This window comes from Pseudophryne corroboree, chromosome 4 (genome assembly GCF_028390025.1).
Source record: "Pseudophryne corroboree isolate aPseCor3 chromosome 4, aPseCor3.hap2, whole genome shotgun sequence".
NCBI lineage: Eukaryota > Metazoa > Chordata > Amphibia > Anura > Myobatrachidae > Pseudophryne > Pseudophryne corroboree.
The window spans coordinates 283,348,392-283,361,145 of record NC_086447.1 but is presented as its reverse complement, the minus strand read 5'-3'; the positions used below and the strand labels follow the sequence as shown (position 1 = coordinate 283,361,145).

The 12,754-nt window shown below is 42.6% G+C and overlaps 1 pseudogene; it reads right to left on the bottom strand.

The window, feature by feature from the left end:
* Positions 1-4,366: 4,366 nt before the first annotated feature.
* On the bottom strand, positions 4,367-4,485 carry LOC134913090 (5S ribosomal RNA; annotated as a pseudogene).
* Between the last annotated feature and the right edge of the window lie 8,269 nt (positions 4,486-12,754).

The window sequence follows — 12,754 nt, the reverse complement described above, 5'->3', positions numbered from 1 at the left end:
TACCCTTGGAACTTATTTTCCCACTAAATAATCAGAAACACTAACATGTAAAAAAGAGATCATGGAGCTTGGATACTCAAGATAATAAAAAATTATGATTGTTCCTAATAAAAAAAAGTGTAATACAAAAAATATAGCATTGCATATCCTGTAAAGGCAAATGTGAAATGCCACAGTAACCAGTACCATTGGATCAAAACTACAGTCATCTCATGAATAGATGACTAAGGGTAAATTTACTAAGAATCACATTTCAACTGTGTTTGTCTGTGATCAAACAAAGGTTAAATCGATCAGACACAGCTGATTTTTCTTAACCAAAACATAGGAATTTACTATGTTCCCGTGTTTTAGTTAATTGTGTTTTCCGATGTGTCCATGTTTTGCTGTCATGTTTGCTGGCAGCCATACACTACTGTGATATCTCTGCAGTGCTTCTCTGTGTAAATGTTTAAAAAATTTAAAATACATTTTTTAAACCAGCACTGGCTCCATTAGCCAGGGACGTAATGCTGCAACCAGGTGACACTCTTATATTGGTCCCCTGGCTGTAATATTAACCCTCCTTACTAGTCAGCTCTGGCATGGATTTTCTAGGAGAGTGGAGACCTAATAATGTAGTCCAATCCCCACTTCCTCCATGCACCCGAGGCCAGGGCTGAACCCCAGGGTAGTCCCCAGCACCCCTTGGTGAAGGGTGTCAAGTTGATAGTCCATTACTGTAGTTGTGAAAAAAATATTGTCTTTTACAGGAGAGACTACAGGTCCAGCAAGCATCCCCTGCATGCTGGTACTTGGAGAACCTCAAGTACCAGCATGAGGGGCCACTGCTTCCTAAAGTCACTTGTAAAATAAATAATAATAAAAATGACTCACATGCAGTGAAATTAAAACTTAAATGATCACTCTTCCATACTCAAACATACCTGCAATCCCTATAGTCATTCAAAGTCTCTTGTCCAAGTAGACATCCATGTAACCTATAAAAAAGTTCAAACTTACCCCTTCCTAGTGTAGGTCAGGTCATCCATACATGTAAGCATCCCAGAGGTTAAAAAAAACAACAACTGCAAACTCGAACCAGTATGGACATCAGGAAGTGTATGTATTTACACAAGCACATCACAAGCACATCCTGCACATGAATGAGTAGGACTTGGGTGACTTCTGTCACTAAAAGACTCACAGAGGGCACCTGTGTAAAAGATACCCCCTGATTGGCTGTGAGCGGCTGCACTGTTAATGAAAACCACCCCATAGATTTTAATGGTGGGAAATAGCCATTGAAGTCTACTATGGGAACCGCAAGGTTATCCTCTATTAACCTAGTGGATAGTGAAGAAAACCCGGGCCAGGGCTTGCCAGTTAAGGGGTTATTTTTATGATAAGGGGACCAATATAAGAATGTCCCCTGGCTGTGGCATTACCTCCCTGGCAAGGGGAGCCCTATGCTGGTTTAAAAATTATGGGGGACCCCTCCCATATTTTTGGAATCTCCAAGAACCCAGTGTTCTTTCTTAAAATACAGACGGACCTTCTGCATTTTATTCCCTGTATTTTTAGAAGCAGGACTGGCTCAAAAATGACCTGTGCAGGCTTCTATAAACATGCTGCTTAGGGGGATGTCTATTTGAAAAGTGCATTTTGATCTGAGTTTTAATGATTCACAGGTGTGTTTGATGAAACAATTCTAGTTAAATTCCCATGTTTCAGTGTTGTCTACGAAAATTACTTCCGGGTTTGGCCGATTTGATCATATGTCCACCGATGTTTTGTACTTCTATTTGAGCAAACACTCCCGTGTTTGTTCTTTAGTTAATTTTCGTGAATCAAAAAAATGCCCAAACACTCCTATGTTTGCCAACCCGGGCAAACATGAAGCTAAGTAAATTTACCCCCTAAAATCAAAGTCAATGCAGTTGAATCTGCCTTGAGTCTTGGATAAAGATTGTGATCAGTGAACACTTCTTTATACTGATGTAATAAGTTCACGACCTTAGAGCTTAAAGTTGTGCCAGCCAGCTCAACTGATATGCATAACATATACTATTATTTGTCAGTTAAGATAAATTTGGCTTTCTCAGATTAGATATTATTCTCAAACCACTGTTGTCAGAAAAGCCATTAATGACTTTTAGAAAAGCAACTACCCTGATAAATAAGTTGGGTCACTGTTTTTGCTTTTATAAAACCCCAAATAACCAGTTTTGAATAATAGTACTAACTCTTTGAGACTTTGAGACATCTAATCACATGTTTGAGACGAGAGTTAGTTATGTGACCGGCAGTCAGGAGACCACCAGTCACAACACCGATGCTGGAATCCCACCCCATTACAGTACCGACAATCAGCATACCGACTAAGAGAAACTATTCCCAAAAGCCGTGATCCCGCCACCAGTATGGCGGGATCCCAGTCACGCATACCCACCCCATTTGAGAGTACTAGGCAGCTATTAATGCATTCAAATACTTTAGATAATACACCTCTACATTAATCTAACATAGATTTTCTAAATTTTAATAGAGGGTGACACAATTTACTTTTGGGAGTTTTGTTAACTGGCAATCAACATTCAGAATATATTTTATAGAATTGAACAGTGCATACTCTAATTCTGTTCATCTGTATGTGACTGCTCATACATGATTGCAGCTTTTATCTTACGATATTGGTTACTGTTGTATTTTATATTTGCATATTAACCACTTAACTGGCATGGTCAGTTCACATGTGACTGCACTGCCCCACTGTGTTTCCCAGTTTTTGACAAAGAGATCTGTTCTGCAGATGTGCATAATATAATATTTAAATATAAAAAAATACTTAAACTATATTAAATACATTTTTTTTAAAAAGGCAACCATATAAACAGTTTTAAAGGGAAAAATTATCAGTTAAGTGGTTAATAATGATTTTAATTGTTTTTGATTTTATTTGTTTTTATACATCAATAGAAATAGTTTTATTTTAGATATTATATATAATGTCTATGGTTACTGATATCCTTATATTTTACAAGTCTAACAGATAAACAGTACATTATGTGGTGTTCTCAGAACAATATAAATACATATAACTTTCTAGACAGGGCAAAGATACTGAATTAATGAACAATATCATTGCCCATGAGATGGGGACTTTTATTGATTGTTTTATATTCTATCTCCAGTGGGTGTCAGCAAGGGGTAGCCTTAATTTAATGTATTTTGTATGAGACCATTAAGCACAGAGATACCTCAGGGTTCTGTACTTGCCCACCTACTGCTATTCGAAGTCATAAATATATTACCTGTCATTCCATTGTCAGGTTTTCAAATGCTTGCAGCAGCATCTTTTCTGTGAAAGAATTACAATAACACACTATGGCATTTATCTAAGGAGTTTGATATTGACTTTTCAAATTAATTAGTTTATCAAAGCTAATGGCTAGAAAATGAGTTACAGTATTGAGTCAATTCATCGACTGTGTAAAACAGGAATGACTAGTCATATTTCAGATATTGTTGAAAACAATACAAGCAAATGGTACTGAAATGCATTAAATACATCCGTTAGTAGAGTCAGGCATCATTAGATAATTATATTAGCTCTAGATACAGAACCATGACAGGTGACAAAAGCACCAACTTCTCATAGCACCAGGAGTCTTTTATTCTCATATAGTAGAGCAAAGGAAAAGTTAGATTTGTAGGAGAGTGCGCTGGTTTCACTTCACAATAAGATGAATCAATAGTTTCAAAGAACCAGCATATTTATTAAATAGTAATGTCATACAGGAATAATATCCATGGTCAGTATACTTGATAAGGATACTGCAAAAGTTATCAAGATTTGGGCCGGTGGTGCTCCCAAGAGTAATACAAATTGTATAGCTGAACAGGAGAAAAGGAGAACTCTTTTTATCTGAGGTACTCTTATAAGACAGTTAAAACTTAACTTTTATGGTTGGACTCACTACACGAACATACTGTACACAAAACACATACATAGATAAAAATAGTTCCTGAATCAGCAAAACAATCAGCCAACATTTCTTATTTACTGTACAGTTGTCAAAAAACCTATAATGATATATAATATAACATAAATGCTTCCCAGAAAATAGATTTAACTCACAGAGTCAGAGCTCTAGAGGGTACACTTTCAGTACGGAGAAATTATAAAGCAGATGCAATGATACTGTTGCAATCTTGGTAGAGAAACAGGTTATCTCTGTAATACCAGACATGATAGTATTGTTGCAAACAAAATAAAATGCACAAGTGTTATTAATCTCAGCTGGAATCAGCAGAAGTACATCCCTTCATAATAATCTTGTGATAGAGTATAATATGTTACAGCAATAAAAGAGGTGGATTGTACTGTCTACAGCACCTGGTATTCCCAGGTGGTCTAACATCAAAGTACTAACCAGGCCCAACACTGCTCAGCTTCCAAGATCAGATGAGATTGTGTATGTCCAGTGTGGTATGGCTGTAGGTGTATTCCAATGGTTGAAGGTATATAATTGTTGCTACTGTTTCTGTCTGTGTCAGCAGGGCTTGCTCTAGCATTAGGCAGCTTTAGACAGCTGCCAAGGGACGCCGGCCACTGGAGGGCACCACTGAATTCATCTAACAAAAAAACTGAAAGATGTCTCTGTATGTGAGTTAGTAATGAACTTACAGATCGGGGATTGGAACACAATAAGGAGAATACAAATATATGTATGTCTGTGCATACACTCTAGTGCAAACTACTTGAAACAAGCAATGAAAATGATATTATTTTGATTTTCATCTAGGATTTTATTTCAAACAACATTGTAAGACCTCCTTTGTTTTTCAAAAGCATTTTTACACGGTTTGGCATAGAATCCACCAAATTGGAACAGTCATTGGTGATTTTAGGGTCATGTTAATTGAAACAAATGATGAAAATGACATTATTTTGATTTTCACCTTGGATTTTATTTCAAACAACATTTTAGTAGTTTGTATTTTTAAACAGTTTGTCATAGAATCCATCAAATTGGATCAGTCATTGGTGATTTTATGGTCATGTTATCACACTTGAACCAGTGCTTCAAACAGCTTCACTTTCATCGTACAGTCATTCCTCTAAGGCGACGCTTGCAAATAGGCAACAGATTTTCAATGGGATTCATGGATGGTGAGTTCCCAGGTCAGTCTAGTACCTTTATATTCTTCCCAGCTATGAAATTCATGACCAATTTGCATGTGTGGCATGGGGCAAGATCCTGTTGGAAGATGCCTGATCCATCTGGGAATGTTTTTTCCAGCTCTGGAACCACTTTGCTTTGAAGAATATCAATGTACTGAGCTGAGCGCATCATACCATCAACTGGCTTCAAGCTCCCAACACCATAGTAGCTGAAGCATCCCCAAAACATTTTCTTTTCTGGCTGTTTCACACACTGATCAATGTGTCAATCACTGATCTTCTCTCTAGTTGACCTTCAAACATGTTGACTTCTCGGTCCCTGTACAAAGAAATGGCTTTCATCACGGAAGATAACCTTCTGCCAGTCTTCCTTGGTCCAGTTTTTATATTTCTGAGCCCATTTGTAACGCCTTTATTTCATAGGTTTTGTGAGCAGCTGTTTTTTTTACTGGCCTCCTAGCCTTCCCTCCAACTAAAAGAAGTCGCCTGCGCACTGTAGATGAGCTAAACTGTATTCCAATTTCAAATTTAATTTAAGAGTATAGTAAAGAGTCCAAAAGCATCCATAAAATAAATTCAGAAGTCAAAATTATTATATTTAGGAAGATGGAAAGAGATTAAGTATCAAACATAAAATCACCTCTTGTTTCAATTAATTTGCACAAGGGTGTATGTATGTATAAATATACAAATAAAAGGATGTAGTTGGCATCCCAGCGGGCGGAATGTTGGCATTTAGAATACTGGCACTGGAATTCCGACACCTGTCAAAGTGCAAATGCCGGAATCCTGAAAGCCGGCGTTCTGAATGTTAGTATGCTGGAAAGGGTTAGGGTTAGGCTGTGGAGAGAGAGAGTTAGGGTAAGGGTAATAGGTAAGGTTAATTAATCTCATTCAAAATATCAGTATTATGGTGGTCAGGATGCTACTGCTGGCATTCTAACCAGCGGCATTCCGCACCCAACCCCAATTAAACATCCCCAGCAGACTCCATATATAATATTATACAGTATATAAAGAATGGTAGTATATTGTGAACAAAATCTCAAAATTTTGTAACTTGTTTACAATATACTATATTACTGTAAAAGTCCTTGAGTTTTGCTGCTTTTCTCAATATATGTTTGTATAATGGGGATCTATTTAATTTGCCGGCTGAATCCTAGTGGTCAGGATACTGATGCTGGAATCCCGAGAGCCAGCAATGTCGCCAGCCGGAGTACTGGCGCTATAGGACTATTCCCACTTGTGGGTGTCCACGACACCTATAGAGTTGGAATAGATCATGTAGTGAGCGCAGTGAGCCACCAAGCCCGCAAGGCTACTCTTTGAGCTCACCCTGCTGCCGGCATACTGGCGGCCACTATGCGGCTGACAGTATATTGACATCCCTGCCGCCAATAAATCATACTGAATCCTTATAATGATGAAATTCACCCAAGCTCACCTAGTGGCCACCTGTATCTCCCCACTGGCAGGTGTGTGTGGGGGGTGCAAATTAAGCTGAAGCTATGCCTAGGGTGCAGAGAGACCTTGCACTGGTTCTGTGTGGCAGGGTAAACAATCTTAATCGCAAACCAAACAGTATACAACATAGAGCTACAGTAATACGGAACTGATTCCTTATTTCATTCCTTAAGTGTAGAATCAATCGTGTCAGTATAATGCAATTTAGAATTCAGTAATTACCACAGAACTGTGAGAGTATATATTTATTTAACCTGCTGCATTTTGGTAAATGCATCTGAATTTTAATACAAGGGGCTGAACCAGATCCACATTTAAATTTCATGTGGTTGCATATCCATGATCACTAAACACTGGACTGCCCTGAGCCGAACTGTATGAGGTGGTGACATTTGGTGGGAACAATATGCACATGAGAAAGTACACACATAATTGTGACTAAATAGTTATATTTAATAAAAGCCTCTATCTATTCTTCACAATGAATTCATCATTTAAGGCACAAAATTTCCATTGTGCAAAATATATTGGGTCTTTTTTATCATTGGTGGATGGGGTGGTGGTGGTGGTGGTGGTGGTGGTGGTGGGTGTGTGGGAGGTGAGGGGGGAATGGGCATGTTGCAGTAATAGGAAATCACTTTAATTGGCAAATAATCTAAACAGCGAACAATGAAAAGTAAAGTTATTGCTTTTTCTAGTACTTTACTGTAAGGTTTCATCCTGGATTACCAACTGCGCATGGGCAGCCATCAGGCTAAATACTGTATCTCTTTCTATGAAAAGAAAGATCTGTAAACTTCACTGACTAATATCATTTGGGTTCCAGTTCCATAACACTCAGTTTTTCTGAACTTAGAAAATACGGTAGGTACTGTAATAGGCTAAATCCTCATAGAAAGATATAGGGAACTAGTGCTGGTGCAACCGGTGCATTGCACCAAGGCCCAGCACAGTGAAGGGGCCCACAGCTGCTGGCCTTTCAATGAGTCACACTGACTCATTTACATGCCGCTGCCATCACTGGGTGACTCGCCACCAGTGCCCCACACTCGCGCTGTCGCTGCTATCCATGTCAGCAGCAAAGCAATTCCTGGCTTAAGGGGGAGGAGGGGCTGCTCTCACCTCTCCTCTTAGCTCCTCCCCTTTCCTACTTTTTGAGGCCCTGGCTTCCTCTATGTTTATGGGTTGGAAGGAGGCGCAGTATCAGACAGAGAGACGTTTCCCTCTGCACCACAGCAGGAGCCTGGTAGCCTCGTAACTACACTGGCCAGGTAGGGTCCCTTTTATGTTTCTATATTTGCTACTATATCCCTGAAAACACACGTTTTTTGGGGGATAGCAACAAATATTATGTATGCCCCAAATGTAAGATGGAGGGACCCCAGCAGGTATCTCTGATTCCTCCATTGTTGCCCGCAGTAGGTTTCTATGGATGCTGCAATGCTGCACGATTTACCAATATCCAGAATGTGATGCATTTCCAATATTGGCCCCTGCAGCTACTGCCATCTGAAAATGGCGATAGCCCACTGTATCCTATGTGCTACAGATCGCATTGCTGGCCGGGCAGAGTGTTCTCCCAGAACCCTCCCTGAAAGAGATGCTGTGCAGCCTGCACAGCATCCCATGCAGGCACCAAAGCACATCACATGGATGAGCCCCAGGCCCTGCATGTCAGGATGATACATTTAGGGTATAGGATCGCATATTGCATTGCGATCCTGGGTGGTAAAATCCTGCCCAGATGGCATTCAGCGTGTAATCAATGACAAATGAGCACTTGTTCATCCCTGGCCTGCCTTTACTTATGTTTCCACACTGTAGCATATCACACATGGGCACATGGCATGAGGTAAATCAGTCTGTGTTATACACAAGATCTATATTTGTGAGATATGCTGAAGTCTGGGCACATAAGCACATCCAGGCCAGGGGTGGATATGGGCTGGCTGAGCTGTTTAAGAATCAAAGACTAAATTAAATTGAGCTGTAAATATTTTATGTACTAGAGCAAGACGCCCCCCCCCCACCCCCATGATCACAGCATGTGGGTATTACATTGTCCAGTGGCGCCAGATCACAGGAGGCAAGGGGGCAGCTCCCCCTCAAACATGAAGAGTCATAGGAGGAGCGGAGGAGGGTGCCGGGAGGTGGGAGCATGATGCCAACATTACATCACACTCCCTGGTCTTTCTGACTCCTGCTGCCTTCTTTGTTCTTTTTGCAGCACATGCCTGGCCTCACCATCCGCCAGCTCACACAGACTACAGTTGAGGGTGGCTGCCAGTAAATGGGGGGATGGCTGAGAAACTCAGAGTGAAGGTGGGAGGCAGGTTGAGACACACAGACTGAAGGGGAGGCTTAGAGGCACAGAGTGAAGGGGGCTGAGAAGTATGGCACCCCACTATCCTGTGGTGTTCCCACTGCAGCACAGGCCCGTGCATATTGATGCCTCGCAACGCAGCACTGCATAGGTTAACTATCCCCTAACGTTTAGTGATGTCAGCAGGAGCTGACATGGGGGGTACTAGGACCCAGGGGAGTCAAGCCTAGAATCAGAGGAGCCCAACTGTCACAGCCAGAGAGCTGCGATTGGCTGACCCCATGACCTTTACAAAGCGGGAAGCTGAGGAGGCAGGGTTACTGCTCTGAGGAGAGTGTATGAGGCTGCAGTGTGGAGGGTTGTTGTCCAGAGAGCCCTAAAAGGGGTGACCAGCGGCGAAAGGTGAGCGGTCGCAAGTGGAGCCACCTGCGCCCGACAATTGAGTGAGACGCTAGGGAAGGAAGCATCGCAGCTGCTGAGATAAGTGCTGACAGGAATCATATCAGAGTGCGAGCCGCAAGTAAAGCAGCAGGGAGTCCCTGTCATCACTGCTGGGAAGCACTGAAGAGGCTGCCTGACAGTGAGAGGGTGGAGTGCAGCTGCGGGGAACAGTGAGTAACCTTGCCCCTTCACATTGTGTCTGTGACAGTGCCTCAGCACAGCCAGCCATACCTCAGTGACAGTGCCTCAGCACAGCCAGCCATACCCCAGTGACAGTGCCTCAGCACAGCCAGCCATACCCCAGTGACAGCCAGGACCCCTTTTTGTGTCATCCTCCAGTCTGCCCTGTTTAAGTCTGTCAGCACAGCCTAAGACCCCTGTCACCCATCACCTGAGGCTGCCAGGGTCAGACAGACAGTTAGAGGTGTTGTCAGTCAGTGAGGCCATTTCAGCAGCAGCTCAACTTGACAGCCAGCCAACCCTTGCCAACTCAGCCAGGCGCTTCCCTCATGCAGCAATATTCCCATTTGTTACTACAGACAGAGGGGGGAAGAGCCCTGAGATATATGACACCTGTCAGCCAACCAATACAGCAGCAGCACAGCCGTGTCCGACAGGCAGAGCCCAAGGGGAGAATTTGATGCTTTTAATCTGCGCAAGGTCACCCGGGGACAGCGACAGTGTTGTGTTCAAGGAATGAGAAAAAGAGGTTACTGCCTATTAGGAGTTACCTTAAAGAAGGTGATATTAGTCAGCACTAGTACCGACAGAACCAGCCCGTGCGAACAGTATTGATTCCCCCTTACCCTAGATAGTGAGTGGCTATCTGACAGAATTGCATCCAGTTATCTTAGTCCATATTTACCTCAGGATTTGTACTGAAAGCCTTCCTATAAGATATCTGAGATAATATACAAAACCCAGTTACTAGTCACTGCCGGATTGTACTCCTACACCCTCTAGTGGACACTTGAGATACTGTAAGGAACACTACGGTTAATAGTAATTCTACAGCAACTGTGTGGACACATGGGACACTAATTTGGACACCGTTCCTGGTTACTTGCTGCCAGTCAATTGGTAGACATTTAAGGTTATGGTTAATAGTGACGTAATATTATACGATAAATAATTTGTGAGAAGTTCATTTACGACGAGTGTATTGAAGAAATACTTGCAATTGTGATTTCTCCTAAAAGCCGTGAATTTGTTATATGTAACTAAAATGTTTAATGCTTGACTATATTACCTGTGATACCATATGATCTCAAACTGCTGATCTTCTGCATATTGATCTATTGCTATATATAGTGACATTGCTTAATTTCAATTCTACCCTACTAACCCGTTTGACCCAATAGCAGTGACACCTTATTGGTGATAATAAAATACCAGTCACTGTCCAAAAGTGTGGTGACTTGTTTGTCTGGGGTCTGTTCGGGGGTCCTCATCCTTCTGCTGGATTTCCAGAGGTGACAAGAAAGCAGAGTCCAAGAAGACTGGGACTGACATCATCAGGGGAAATTAAGGTACGAAATGCCGCCACTTCACCACCCAGTGGCCTGTGACAGAAGCACAGAGTGATGGGGAGGCTGAGAGGCACAGAGTGAAGGGTGAGCAGGCTGAGAGGCACAAAGTGAAGGTTTGGAGGCTGAGAGGCACAGAGTGAAGGGAGGCTGAGAGGAACAGAGTTAAGGGTGGGAGGCTGAGAGGCAAAGATTGAAGGGAGGCTGAGAAGCACAGACTGAAGGGTGGGAGGCTGAGAGATACAAAGTAAGGGGGATGTGACAGATGCAGGCGGTAGATGATGGTGTTGTTGAGAGTTGCAGGGAAGATATAATGAGGCTGTTAATAAATATATGGGGTAAGCTTTGTGGATTTTATTATAGGGTAAGGGGGTAATCCTTTATGGTTTGCTTAATATTTCTATTGAGGGTATGAATTGGTTCTTTTAGATTGCATTGAGTGGAATGAGCTATGTTGAGTATGACAGAGTTAATGATCATCATTGGCTAATTATGTTTAATGGGGTTGTTGCTGAAGAACTTAATTATTTTTTAGGAAGGTTATTTCTCTAACGTCCTAGAGGATGCTGGGGACTCCGTAAGGACCATGGGGATAGACTGGCTCCGCAGGAGACATGGGCACTTTAAGAAAGACTTTAGTTCCTGGTGTGCACTGGCTCCTCCCTCTATGCCCCTCCTCCAGACCTCAGTTTGATACTGTGCCCAGAGGAGCTGGGTGCTTTTCAGTGAGCTCTCCTGAGTTTGCTGATAGAAAGTATTTTGTTAGGTTTTTTATTTTCAGGGAGCTCTGCTGGCAACAGACTCCCTGCATCGTGGGACTGAGGGGAGAGAAGCAGCCCTACTCTCTGAAGCTAGGTCCTGCTTCTTAGACTACTGGACACCAATAGCTCCAGAGGGATTGATACGCAGGATCTCACCCTCGCCGTCCGTCCCAGAGCCGCGCCGCCGTCCCCCTCGCAGAGCCGGAAGATAGAAGCCGGGTGAGCATGAGAAGAAAAGAAGACTTCCGAGGCGGCAGAAGACTTCATGATCTTCACTGAGGTATTGCACAGCACTGCAGCTGTGCGCCATTGCTCCCACACACCTCACATACTCCGGTCACTGTAAGGGTGCAGGGTGCGGGGGAGGGGGGGGGGGCGCCCTGAGCAGCAATATAAACCTCTTATTTGGCAAAAGGAGCATATATACAGCTGGACACTGTATATATGCAGGTGCCCCCGCCAATTTTACACTTTTAGCGGGACAGAAGCCTGCCGTCGAGGGGGCCGGGCTTCTCCCTCAGCACTTACCAGCGCCATGTTTTTCTCCACAGCACCGCTGAGAGGAAGCTTCCCGGACTCTCCCCTGCTTATACCACGGTAGAAGAGAGGGTTTTAAAGAAGAGGGGGAGCACATAATTCGGCGCAGATAATAACAGTGCTACTGGGTAAACATTCTGGTACACTACTCAGACCGGCGATTGTGTCGGCATGGGTTTATAGCGCTGTAGCAGCGTGGACATATACCTTATCAGCGGAGATTGAAACCCTAGATAAGGATACCATGTTATTGACCCTAGTATGTGTATATATATATATATATATATATAAAAAAGATGCTGTCTTATATATATATATATATATATATATATATACATAAAACATGCCCAAAGAGACATTAGTCTACTGGGTTCTAGAGTCAACGCTATGTCGATTTCTGCTAGACGTGTCCTGTGGAACATGCAATGGACAGGTGATGCCAACTAAAAGAGGCATATGGAAGGTTTACCTTACAAGGCTGAGGAATTGTGTGGAGAAGGGCTCTCGGACCTGGTCTCCACAGCTATAGCTG